The sequence below is a fragment of the Haematobia irritans genome, chromosome 3 (assembly GCF_050003625.1).
Source record: "Haematobia irritans isolate KBUSLIRL chromosome 3, ASM5000362v1, whole genome shotgun sequence".
NCBI classification, from domain to species: domain Eukaryota; kingdom Metazoa; phylum Arthropoda; class Insecta; order Diptera; family Muscidae; genus Haematobia; species Haematobia irritans.
Window position 1 is genome coordinate 226,169,918 of NC_134399.1, and position 14,578 is coordinate 226,184,495.

General features: G+C 32.1%; 2 protein-coding genes across 4 annotated transcripts in view; one reads left to right on the plus strand and one right to left on the minus strand.

Moving 5' to 3' along the window:
• The window catches only part of ATP8B (ATPase phospholipid transporting 8B), a 92,040-nt gene extending 79,282 nt beyond the window's left edge, over positions 1-12,758 (minus strand). For 2 of the 3 annotated variants that reach the window (XM_075298173.1, XM_075298172.1), the window contains exon 1: positions 12,281-12,758. The gene's annotated coding sequence lies outside the window, so the exon portion shown is untranslated. The remainder of the gene's footprint in view (positions 1-12,280) is intronic. The other variant, XM_075298174.1, reaches the window with a different exon arrangement.
• ric8a (ric8 guanine nucleotide exchange factor A) overlaps positions 1-14,578 on the plus strand; it is a 469,139-nt gene that overhangs the window by 303,672 nt on the left and 150,889 nt on the right. The gene's annotated exons all lie outside the window — the stretch shown is intronic.

The window sequence follows — 14,578 nt, forward strand, 5'->3', positions numbered from 1 at the left end:
TGTCATTTGTATCATAGGCAATTGAAATACACTTAAAATTTTGGGCGATTACCGTAAGCCAAATAACATAACTCATGAGAGTAAGAGAGTTAATGAGAGTAAGAGTTTTACAGCCTATTGTAAATTATCACTAGAATAGCAATACCTACTTAATACTGTAATGCGTATTTAACATGAATGATCTCTGTTAATGCAATTTAACATTAGAAACAAGTAAACATAAATGGGTAAATACAAAATTAATATATGCAAGAAATAAGCAACGCATGAATGAAAATGATTAAACGCTGTTGGCCAGTTACAGTAAATAAATTAATAATTAATTAATTTTTAAAAATCAATAAATTATATTTAAGTTGTGTTCATAAGTATCCTAAATTAGAAATTATACTTAAGTTGTATCTGTCTTGAATTTCGTATAGCGTAAAGACATTTTACTATTTTTTTAATTCTACCCTTTTCTTCAAAATGTGAAATTTTCTTAAACAATAGACAAAATGTATTATTTTTAATAAATGTTCATCAATTTGACAAAAGAAATTAACTTATTTGTATCATATGGAAATACTCTAATAAAATAGTCTAACAAAATTTTTCTAAAATAAATCTAAATTTTCCCATTTTTTTCAGTGAATTAATAAAATAAATAAATAAGTAAATTAGGAGTCCATATATTATTTCTTTAGTAAATTAATATTTTTATCTAAAATTCGATAATTCTTTGCATTTTAATAATCATCATTCTTGTATTTTCTTAATATTTTATTTCTAATTTTTAGCTTCGAACGTCATTGCTCGACTATGCCAAGATAATGTGACATCTTCCTGGCAATCAACATTCATCTTTTTCATACGTATGTTGTATATATTTAGTTGAGCACGATGACACTGATAATGACAATGGTGACGATGCTTGTATTGATGATGATAATGACAATGATGATCATCATCATTCACATCATTATTCTTATAGCGATGAGTAAGAAACTGCTGTTTTGCCGCCAGTGCGCTTGTTTTGTCTGAGAATAGGCAATTTATCAGTTAGGATTAATAATCGAAAGCAAAAGGTATATTAAGGTGTAATCAGTACTTATAGAAAACTTGTGAATTGCAAATAACAATCAAAGAAGAGATCCTTGAACCATTGTACAAAACATATAAAAGGTTTAAAGGAAATGAGAAAATGAAAATTTTTTTAACCTACACTTCTAATAAAGGCCTGCACAAATGTATTTGAGCGGCAAATACTTCATTAGTATTTAGTGTTAGACACTGGAATATGAGTAAGAGGACATATAGTAGCAGTAGCCCAAGACATTCTGAGCAAATTAAAGAGAGTGTATGTTTTTATTCCACAAATGCACTACCTCTAAGCTGGCACACTGCAATACTCCCTATGTAAATCCAAACCATAGACCATATTTTCAGATAGATGATACATTTCCAGCTATATTTGCTTTTCAATAGTTGACAACTCTGCTTCTAGATAAAATAAAACAACATCAAAGAATCACGACATGAAACATAGCGACTCTTTGCTTGGATTCGCAATGCTCTCTTACACTCTTTAGCTTCTAAGTTTCTCCACCTTTCACTTACTCACACCACCAACTTAACAAAAAAGATGGTGGTCTAGTATATTGATGCACTTTTTGTTTTTTAAACTTCACTAACGTGAAGATGACAATACTCCATGTAGATTAGATCAATATGGCAAATGCCTGAGAGTAATGTAAGCGAGCAAACAAATACCTTTCAGTATTAACTCTCAACAACAGAGAGAAATATCTTGACATGTCTTCTAAGACGTATTGTATAGGCCTTAGACTTTTATTGTATTTTAAAGGTGTCATCAAAATAGAGTCCAAAGATCCCAGTAAAATACGGATTTTTACTCTCCTCAGTACTATTTATTGGACAAACTGCTGCAATAATCGTCGCACACATTTGGATTAATTTTCAAAAGCATTAACTCCAAATCGATATTTCATTAACGAAAAATGTACACAATCACATCCAAGTAACAAATTAGCAAATATCAGCAGGTATTTTAATTTAGAAAAAAACGGCAAAGAACCAAGTTAACTTTTCCCATTATCCTACCATTTTGCAATGTCCACCTAATGGGAGTATCAATTACAGGATTCTATTTTTATTAAATGGTAACATATTGGCCATACCCCACAGTTTCTAAATGTAAAGAGCGAGAGTCTATCTAAAACGTTGTAATTTGTGTTTAATCACTTTTCCTGACACATTTTCAAAGAAACAATGTAGCCATCACCATCAGTGACAAGGACTTTAATTGCCGTTTGTTTACTAAGTTGAACTTTTAATTATGTTTCACATTTTACTGGCCTTTGACTTCCGTTTGTATGACTCCCAACACCCTGACACCCAGCTGGATTACCAGTGACAAGTTGATGATGTGATGTGAGACAGATGTTTTATGCCGTCTCTTTCCCATCGTCCTGCTTTCTAAGTCAGACTTGGGCACGAAAGGATAATCATCATTCGAAAATGGGGTCATGGAATCATTTACCCTTTTTTATTGACTTTTAACATGTCCGCAGGATATGTTGATAACTTGACAAACATTATTTGTACAGGGCAAAACATGTACTGTTTTGCTCTCAATGAAATTGACACTTATTTCGCTGGCGATTTATTATTATAGTGTTTTCTTGTCTACCTTTGTGTTTTTAAGACCACATAGGTTTGACAAATTTAGATATGACACCATCACCATCATGCTTCAAGGGAAAAAGAAGTCACGTACATTTTGTTTATTTCACATTGATGTGGGTCAACATATATTCTATGTACGTCACATATTCACATAACTACGATGAATTCCCATAAACATGAATTTGCACAACTTTTAACAAAGTGTTTGAGGTTAGTTTTCCCATTTAAGGTGTTCGGGTTTATTGAAACAATCAGAAGGAATACACGAACCATAAAAATTACAGTCACGGATTTGATGAAATTGTCATTCTTACCCATCAAAAACATACAACAAACTGTTGTAAAAACATACCATATTTATTTCTTTTAAGCAAGATTCGAGCCAGCTGTAACACAGCTATTTGAAAATCAAAAAGCACCAAATCGGCACCACTGAGAAAAACACTGTACAAAGAAAATTTTAAGAGAGAGTCAGAGAGAGTGATTGGTAACGAGATGAATTACCACACTATGACAATACCTTATGTAGATTCGATCTACATGTCAAAAATCTGAGAGTAATGTCCGCGAGCATATGATGAATTTGTACATAGAAGAGTTTGACAGGAGTTTTTGTATTCGTGCTCTTTCGCTATGACAACCTTACATCTCCCGCCTGAGAAAATTAAGAAGTTAAGGAATATTTTAGGCATTGATCAATTTTTTACAAAAAAAGAGATTGTGTTGTAGAATAAATAATCACTCGTCAAACATTTTTGTTCTATTTTTCTTTGTAGAGTAAACAAATATGAGACCACCTTCGTCTCAACAAATTAAATACAATATCATATTCTAACCTTTTAATCTATTCGAAGCGACCTCAATCTACATCAAATGAACTTTAAATAGGATTAATTTGCATAATATCCCCTTGTAAATTGCTTTCATGACCACCAATATAAAAACAAAAGAAAAAAACCCTCAAGCAAATGTCATGTTACATTACCTGTGGGTGGGCTCTTTGATGTTTGTCTAAAATAAATAGCTTCCCTTATTTTGGATTGTGCTAATTTCCCTCATTTCGTGGCTTCATGTAGGAGTAATAAACTAACAAAATAATGTTTTAATTAGGGCGCACAATAAATACCAGGAGGATTTGCATACAACTCAATGATTCATAGAGAACCACAGAAAAGAACAAAAAATATTCAACCACAACAAAATGGAAACATGCAGGTAGACAGACAGATAAATGAAATTCATAGAGAAAACTATGGTGAACATTGCATGTTCAGACTGGCACCTCATGAATGAATTGCGAAAACCGTTTGTGGAAACCGTACCGTACAATTCATCACCAGCTCCTTTGAGACCAATGAACACCAAACACCAATCCTATTCGATCGTTTTACTTTGCACAGGCGTTACAAGAACAATTGAAAGCAAACACCATCATAGTTGAAATCAAGAAATGTCGAGAAGAGAAAAAACGAATTTGAAATAGAAAACCCAGTCACGCAAATAACTCGTAAGAGTTAATGGAACAAAAGAATAAAACGAATGTTAAATGAATAAAATTTATCATCATCGATTTACGATTTTCATATAGCGCACATCATACTTCTTGTTTGAAAATAGAGCAACAATGTAGGCGGCAACAGGGAAAATCGCCATAAAACCCCCAAATGCAAAGAAAATTTCATTAAAATGAGCCTCTTTGTAGGTTGTTTTACTTTAATGTAATGGAAAATTTTCACATAGTAAATGAAGTTCTTATTGAAAGTCAAATGCCGACTTTTACAAATTTTGCGAAGTCTATAGTAAATTTTTTGAAAATTGAAAAAATCATTCTTCGAAAAAGTCGAAAAAACTCTTTTCTGAACGGTCGTCATCGACCACACGAGTTTTTATGTTGCCGAAAATGGACTAAACGACTAACGCCGTAAAGATCTCAATGTTGTCTTTGGGGTATTAAACTAGTTTGCCACTGTCTTAAAAGAAAATCTCAGAGTTTTAAAAGAGAGAATTAGACATATGTTATGTTAACTCCGAAAGAGTATTTAGATAACAAGAGTATGCTTAGATCAGGGATGGACAGAGAGAAATGTTTGCACTTCGACATAAGTTTGGAATTTGGAATTAAGAAAAAAGGAAGTTTTCTTCGATATTAAGTTTTCTAATTTGTTTAATAGAAGGAAGGCATTGGAATTTTTTTTCTATTTAAAGATCCCTTCCATTAGTAATAATATTATTATACTCCTCATGAATTGCTCAAAGAGAACGTTTTGGAGAGTAAGAGCAAAACTCCGCGTAGTCTCTTTGCCCATCACTGGCTTAGATGATTTTTTAATTCCCTTTTCCTACCTATAAATGGTTCAGAAAAGGATACATTTGGGTAGTTATACATAATCTATGTACTATTACGAGAGAGGTCCCATAAGTTATTAGAAGGCTGCAAAGGGGTTAAACAAAGTAACTGACACGAAGTGTTAGATAGTATAAATAAACACTATATGATATAACTGGCAGTTCATTAAATTGTTTACAAGTCACCCAAAGCATTTGAATCGGAATATATTTAAAAACGAAAAATTATTCGTAATGAAGTTCAAGCGCAACAATGAGTCTTATATTTGGTTGAAAAATCATATCCGTTTATTCTTTGCGAGCTTGAACCCGTGAAAGTGAGTAAGTGGTTGTGAATAGCATCATATATCGTTATAATCGATGCTTAGAGGAAACCTCTCAGCATACAAAAAATATTTGTTGTCCTCCTTCACAAAATTAATTGCTACAATTAATTTTTAAATGAAATGCCTTCAATCACAGTTAGTATCAATCACCAAAGTCAATAAGAAAATTAATTGATCCAATCAAAAAATAATTGATACAACTAATTTTTGTGATTGATTTTTGTTTCATTTAACCCTAGACAGTCATCCTTCGTCGAAATGACGACGCGTAATTTCATTTTCGATCTAAAATGCATTTTAGTCCATTGGCAAATGATAAATTTAAGTTTTACTAATTCAACCATTTTATGAATTTTTGTTTTATACTAATTAAAAACAAATTGAATAAGTAAATAAAGTCAATTTTGGTTCTCAGTTTTGCTCTGGATGCAAATTACAGCGTCGTGAAATAAGCCGTAGTCAAAATGACGAAGGATGACGTTAGTGTACAAAAAATAAGGATGGCTTTCCAGGGTTAAAAAAATATTTTAATCAATTAAATTTTTAATTGAATATTTTTAAAAAATCAATTAAAATTTCAATTGGAAATTTTTCGTGATATTTCTAGAATTGGACATTCATGGTCGCTTACATCTTTCCAACTTAGGAGAGTTTACTTTTAATGTGATAATATAAAAAGCTTCTTACGAAAATTGTCCACTTTTGGTCTCCGGTGTCCGGTTTTCAGAGTGTCCAAGTTTGAGAGGCTTCACTATAGTCTCATTTCCAAAGTTGTTTATTTAGACTACACTCATAGAAAAGTATGCTGAAAACAGCAGTCGATGTCTGCTGTTATTTTTTTGTGCCTCAGGGTCTTACGAACAAAAAATTATAACATTTTTAGGTCATAATTTTTCCCCAAAGCATATTTAAGAACCAAAACCAAAAGTTTTTGGTATATTTTTACACTGTAATATATTTACAAGCTTCTAAATACAATCAGACAAACATTTTGTTTATTGTTATGTCTCAATTTGATAAATATTCAGATTTTTGGGCAAATACTATAGATATTCATAAAATATTGTGTTAATTGCACACAAAAATTTTTTTTCTGATTCAATCACGAAATTAATTGATCCAATGTCTTCAATCACAGCAATGATAGTATCAATTAAAAAATTAATTTTAAGGTCAATTAAAAAGTTAATTGATCCAATTAAAAAATTAATTGATACTATTATTTTTGTGATTGATTTTTGTTTCAATTAAAAAATTTTTTGATTCAATTAAATTTTTAATTGAATATTTTTTAAAACTCAATTAAAATTTTAATTTGAAAAATTTTCGTGAAATTTTTTTGTGTGTGTTGATACTTTTATTTTTTTTTTTTTCAGCCGAACAAAAGCATGTTTTAGTGTAATCGAGGCTAAAAAATATCAGACAATGTTTTCTATTTCAGCAAATAGTGACTGATTTTCCTTTTTCAACAGACTTTTTGCTGTTTTAGCAGACTTTTCTGCTGTCTCTACTAACACATTTCTTTGGGTGTAGTATTTATCGGCTCACAAAATTTGCCTTTAATTCATTTTAATTTGCACCCTATTTATATTTTTTATAAACTATTAAAGTCTAAACGATTGAAGCTAATCTTTATTATTTGATTACTTGGATCATCATGGTGAAATGGTTTTATGGTCTTTTAATTATTACTAAAATAAAGGCAATGAATAAATGAATCACTTTTAATAGATGTTGGCACAAGACCAAATTATTTGATCTGCCTCAATTTATTTTCTTTGCCCATGACCATTGCCAGTCATAAAAAATAGGAATTGTTAGGCTATACCGTGATAAATATATGGGATCACCCTAGGAATTTCCCAAAAGTCATAAGAGTAATTAAAATACATATATCTACCATATAATAATAACAAACGTTGTATATGTTTTTTTCTATAATTGAAAAGAATTGTTTCATTGAATTTTGTTACTGTTGCTATTATTGCAATTAATAAACAAAATCGTTTTAAATGAATTAACTAGAAATGTTTCAAGATTGCTATACAATTGAGAATATGAATTAGAATGTGTTTTTTATGAATAAATGAAATTTTCAAATATGTGTGTGTGTGTTAGCGTGTGTGTAGATCTTGATTGATGTTCATATTCGTTGGACTTTTTTAATAAATTAATTGCCATTGGCGTCGTTTGGTTTATAATAGCCAAAAATTTTCCAATGAGTTTCTTTCGTTTATTTTGACATTTAATAAAAAGCATAGCAATAATTTTCTTATTTTTCTTAAAAAAGGTATCTAAAACAAAATCAAAAACTTTTCGAAATTAAAACAAAAACCATCGAAGATTATTCATAGGATTTTCAAAATGCTTTTATTTTCGTTTTATGTTTTCACTTGTTTCTATTTCGATTTTTGTTTTGTTTTTTTCCTATGATTTTGCATTGATTTTATTTTTATTTCAATTCGCGTATGGTATCTCTGCCCCTTTAGGATTATTAGTGCCTTTGTTGTTGTTAGAGAGCAAGTTTAAGTTGTTAATATGTTGTTCTTCGTATTGTCACCTTTTTACCGTTAAATGATTTGATCACAACAAGAACAATAAGAAGGTATATAGGGATGAGCAAATAGATAACATACACACACCTACACACAATCACTTGTAAATTACAACGAATGAGAATAGCCGAATATTTCTCAATATTTGGTCAACAGATTCTTGAATGATGAAAGCATTACACATATGACCACCTCTCTCTCTCTTGCCCTCTTTAAAGATCATATGAGAGCAAAAGTATTCACCATTACAAATCGCCCATGTTAGCATCTGTTGTGTTTTCATTTTTTTTTCTACTAATGCCAATATGTGTTGAACGAGACAGGTGGCAAAGTAAGATGGATTATTCTTTACTTGCTACAATTACAAACAACACATTGCTGATTAAACAAACAATGCCAACAAAAATTCGATGAATTCGTATGAGGCAAAATAGATTGATTTCTCATCGATATTAGGATGAGCACAACAAACATGTATATATAAGATAATAAAAATATCTTATAATAACATTTTGCTCTTGAAACATGTTTGAGGTGATCATATTCCTTCTCTGTGTGTGGTTTTTTACTTGCTCTCGATTGTGTTTTTTGTGTCACTACCAAATAATCATTGCATTTAACCCAGGGATGGGCAGAGAGAAATGTTTGTTTGAGTGCAAGACGGTATGATTTACCCTTTTTTGTACTTCGAAATAAGTTACCCAGCAAAAAATACTTGAGCGGTAAGAGCCCAGCAAAAAATGGAGCACTATTTCAACAGGGTTGTAAGGGAAAGAGGCAGTAGCAACTGCTTACAAAACAACCGAATTCGCGCTGATGTCCCGATGTCCCGATTTAGAGCAGGTTCTACATAGCGCTGATATAATTGCTCATTTTAATAGAAATATTGCTCAGAAACGATATATAATCTTGAGTATAGCATTGTTGGCGTGATATTGCATGAATTGATTGCAATAACGTAAACGAATGATCATAAATTAGTTCGATTACTCGTTTACGTTATTGCCACCGATTCATGCAGTGTGGATGCACTGCCTACTTTATTGTATACAAAAAAAAAGCGCAACTAAACTCACTGCTGAAATATTTTTTGCTGGGAGTTTAGTTGCGTTGTTTTGGTGTACAATAAAGTAGGCAGTGCTTCCACACTGCATGCGTCTGTGCAATAACGTAAAAGAGAAATCAAACTGGTTTATGGTAGTTCGTTTACGTTATTGCAACCAATTCATGCAGTATAGATGCATGAAAGGTAATGCTGTTTTCTTTCACGCCAACAATGCTATACTCAAGATTATATATCACTTCTGAGCAATATTTCTATTAACCCTTTAATGCCCAATCCCGCCTTTAGGCGGGCTTCATTTAATAAGGAAGCTTTTAGTAAAACACACCTTAAGACAACAAAAATGGGTAAAAAAGAGAAAACTTAGTTTAAACTGTTCAAGAGGCTTTGCAGCATATACTGAATTTTACCGTACAAATTTATCTTGTTTAGTTTTCTTGCTTTTGTGTCGTTAACATTGAAAATTTAATCAGGTGACAAAAAAATTGGGGCATTAGAGGGTTAAAATGAGCAATTATATCAACGCTATGTAGAAGCTGCTCTAAATCGGGACATCACTCACAAAAATCAGCGATGATTCGTTTGTTTTGTAAGCAGTTGGTACTGCCCCTATCTCCCTTACCATCCTGCTGAAATAGTGCTCCATTTTTTGCTGGATTAATTGAATTTGGTATTAAGAAAAAAACGAAGTTTACTTCGATATTAAGTTTTCTATTTTGATTAATTAATTACCTTTTTGAAGGAAGGCATTTTAAAGATTTTGTATATTTTTCTATTTAAAGTGAATTGCACAAAGAGAACGTTTTGGAGAATAAGAGCAAAACTCCGCGTACTCTCTTTACTGATTGAATCAATCAATATGCAAGATATATTGCGTGATCTCACCACAATACTCTAGATTATATACTCTAATTTGGCTTAAGCTTAATCGTAGAAACTATTGGAATTGTAACATCTTTCTGATCGATATTTTATTTTAATTTTTTAAATATTATTCTAAAAAAAATGCTTTGGACTAAATCTTTTATATTGAAAATTTTTGATCTAAAATGCCTCTTATGTGTCGAACTCGTTACAAATTTGTTTTGCTTTCTACTGAAAATTTTCTATACATGTACAACAATACAAACTCTATTACGTAGATCTCACGTAAATGTCATTAAGTCTAGATTCATCTATTAGACAATTTTTATTACGAAAATTTTCCGATATAAGTCATTAAATATATCTGAATTGAGCTTAATATGTGAATGATTACATTTCTCACTGAGAGTGCACCCTTAAGCACACACACACACTTCCGTATATGTTCCTTCTATAGCCCAGCGGCGTAGTTCATGTGCTTGGAAGGCCTTTTTCCAGGCATGTCTAGGCATTACAGAGGCCTGCTTAGGACATTACACCTTCCTTTCCATTTAACATAGGGTGAGATTGGAGGGCAAGGCCTTCTTTGTAGCTTACATAAAAGGGCGTTCACCAGCCCTCTAAACAGAAGGAGTTCTACAGGGGTGTATATAAGAATTCCTACATAATTACTGAAAATAAAACCACACCTTCGCTCCTTCTTATTACAGGCATGTTGCAGCGCTACGTCAAGAAGGTGTTCTGTAGTACAGGGCGGTCTTCCCTATACGTTCTCAAAAGAATGACTTTATCATTACTAGACATAGTTATTGTTTTAATTCAGATTTATTGTTACAATAAGAAGTTTCGAGTTCAAAGATAGATAAATAAATAGATAATTAATATAAAATTAAAGAAAAAAAATATACAAATTTTTAAGTCAGGACTTCTTTCGCCACATTTGTTGTTGAGATCTGGAAGAATTTAAATTCAAGAAATTATAGAAAAATAATGGCCCTTTTTGGGAAATTGAAGGCAATCTAATTATGTTAGATGCTTGTCTACTTATATTTGTAAGTGGGATTTTATAAAACGAGCGATTGACTTAGAAAGGCATTGAAAATGCATTGTAATTATAATTAAATAGCTCCTTCTGCATAACTTTAACACCCATGCTGTAAGTTTAACTTTTCACAATTTCACAAATTTAAAAACACAAAACAAGGAACGCGTCTGTACTTCACAAAATCAAAACTGAACGAACGAATGGCGTGAATTGGCGTCCGCAAAATTATTATGCACTTTTATTATCGTTTATTAACATATGCAAAGACAATTAATGAAAATATTTTCTGACATAAATATTTTCTGTCATAATATGAAATAACCACTTGACTTTTAAAGGCATTACAAATGCATTCTAATTATAAATGAATAGGGATGTAAACAATTTTAAAGCTCTCTTTTAAACGAGAGCACAAGACAACTCTCTTGCTACATCATTTTAACACCCATGCTATACAACTTCTATAAAGAAGGCAAAGAGAATGTCCGGGTGTATAAAATGAAAAAGTAAATGAAAGGCAATGCTTAATTACAGGTCTGATTTTAGAATGCCTACGATGAATGTAAAATCAGTACACATGCATGTCTTATAAACACAACTCCTTCCAATTTAAGGCATTTAACATGCCTGAATTTGTAAGGTCCTTCTCGATTCCGCCGCTGGGAGCTTTCATCCATACAAAGAAAAATAATACATATATGAGTGAGTACTACACATATTTACTTTCAAGATATTATTGTTATGCTTTGTTTTTTCATAGACTATGGTTAGGGCGAGGTAAATTGACGATGACGCCGACAGGCGTCATAGTGGAAATATAGCTTTTCTCTGTAGTTTTTGTTATTGGATCATTTTTACACTTGACGCCTTTGGGAAAGTGTTGCGATTTTCATGTTTTTGTGTTTGTTGCCAATAAAACAAATGGGTTTCGGATTTCTCAATGAGCTTGCATGGATCCAACTTAAGGGCAATTACAAAGGCAATGGCTATAACAAAATATTATAAAATGAAATGTCGGTATATTGATGGCGTATTCAGGCAGCGATGATGATGATGACGACAGTAACGTAATACAAAGGCTCAATGGACAGTTTTTTTCGCGTGTTGGACTAGGATACACACACACACACACACGTATACGTGTATGTTATAGGCAAACGAAAGGAGCCACTGACCGATGATGATACATTCGTTTGCCACACTCTCACTCATCCATTAATAAGACAATTGCTTGGTTGCTTAGTTAATTGGTTGTTAAGGAGGATATCGCACGTTTTTCTTTTGTATTGGTTGTGATGTTTCTTCTTTTTCTCTTTTGCCTATTTCTGACTTGGGTGACACTTTAAAATGTCGTCTTTCAGGGGGTTTTCCCCCAAAAGCAACAAACACTTACACTCATACACACTCACTCGCGTATTTTATAATATAATTATTTTTCTTGAATTTTTCAAATATCTAATTAATCGTATGATCAAAAAACAAAGTCCTATGATTTTTTATTTTCATTTCATTCAATTCGCCACAAAATTAAAAAAAATCGTCACTTCAAAGTGTTTCGGATTTTCGTTGGCGTTTGTTTTAATTTTTTTTTATTCAAATATTATATTATTTTCTTTACTTTAGGATCTTTCAATTCCTCTCTCGTTTAAACTTCACTTAATATTTAATTAAATATTTTTTCGTATATAAATAAGTTTTATTTTTTGAATATCTTCCATTTAGTATGAGTTTTTTTTTTGATGATTTGTTTGCAGGCTTCTATTTTTCTAATATTATTTATTTGTTTCTTTTTGTTTTTGCTTCTTTTTGTATAGGGTCAACAAAATTTACGGCCGAATTTGAACGCGTTCACAAAACGTTTTAACCCACTAACGACATACACTCAACTGAGAAAATATGCGATGGCTAGCCAAACAAACGGAAGAGACTTTCCTCGTATAGCAAATTCAACAAAAGAACTCACACATTTTCTCACATACCCACAAAAACACAATCACATACACACACACCCATAAACTATCATGCAGCCATAACCGACAACAAGGCGATACATTTTGGTGGCGGCTACTATTGGCAACGACGACAAACAACCGAAACATACAATAACAATTAATAAGCCATGTTGCCACATCGATAAGAGTCGACTTGGATCATCTGCTATACGTTTAACGAATGCTAATTAGATAATGACAGGTTTTTCTAATTAATCATCAGGTAATTTCGTTTTGTTTTCAATGGAATGTGTTTTAAAATCGACGTTAGGACTTAAATGTATTATTAGGAAAATTACCAATGCATCCCGATGAATGTGACATCATCGGTCCTTATTTCTTTCAACGTGTCATTGCTAAAATACGGCTTCAAATACTTGAAAAGGTGATCGAAAATTGGATCTCCAGAATTACTCTTGTGCAAAATAGTCATGGTGGTCGTATACCCGAAATTACATTTAAATGTTAAATGACAAGAAACTAGCTACAAAATAAAAACAAAAAAACAATTTTGGCCATTTTTATACCCTTCACCATTACTGTGGTACAGGGTATAATAAGTTTGTGCTTTTGTATGTAACGCCAAGAAGGAAAAGTCGGAGACCCATCGTTTAGTACACCGATCGTCTTAGAATTAAATTCTGAGTCGATTTAGCGATGCCCGTCTGTCTGTCCGTCTGTCTGTCTGTATATGTAATTTTGTGTGCAAAGTACAGCTCGAAGTTTAAGTCCGATCGTGTTAAAATTTTGCACAGAGTTTTACTTTGGCTCAAAGACAATCGCTATTGATTAAAAAAACGGTTCAGATTTAGATATAGCTGCCATATATATTTTTAACCGATCTGGTCCTAATTGATGTATTTATTAACATATTTGCTTAAAATTTCGCAAGGCCAAATGTTGTGGGGCTTTCGTAAAATATGCCAAATATAAACCAAATCGGTTCAGATTTAGATATTGCTCCCATATATATCCTTCGTCCGATTTCGACTTATATGGCCACAAACGCCAGACTTTTGCCCTGATTTGCTTCAAATTTTGCAGAAGGAGTGCGTTTAATAGTATCAAAAGGTTACTAAATTTGCATAAAATCGTTTCAGATTTAGATATAGCTCCCATATATATCTTTCGTCCGATTTGGAAATATAGGACCTCAAAAGCCAGAGTTTTCTTTTGATTTGCTTCAAATTTTGCACCAGCAGTACGTTTAATAGTATCGTTAAATGTGCCAAATTTGGTTGAAAATGGTTTCAGATTTAGATATAGCTCCCATATATATCTTTCGTCCGATTTGCACTTATATGACCTCAAAAACTTGCTTCAAATTTTGCACCAGGAGTACGTTTAATAGTATCATTATGAGTGCCAAATTTGGTTGAAATCGGTTCAGATATAGCTCCCATATACAGCTGCGCTCAAAATAATAGTAGTAGCAAATAAATTAAAGCACCATCGTGATTTACAGTTTTTGTCGTAAAATTGGTACTGTACTCAGTGTTTTTAGGTTGCCGAACATATAGACGGGATCCTCTTCAATCATAAAGCACCATTTTTGACTCATCCATCCAATGTTCCTCCATTTCTGTACTGGGGAACGTTCCTCCATTTCTGTACTGACCAATGGAAATCCTCTTGGGCATACTTTATTCTTTTCGATACATGTTTTTTTTGAAAGGAGAGTGACTTTTCTTGGACTATGG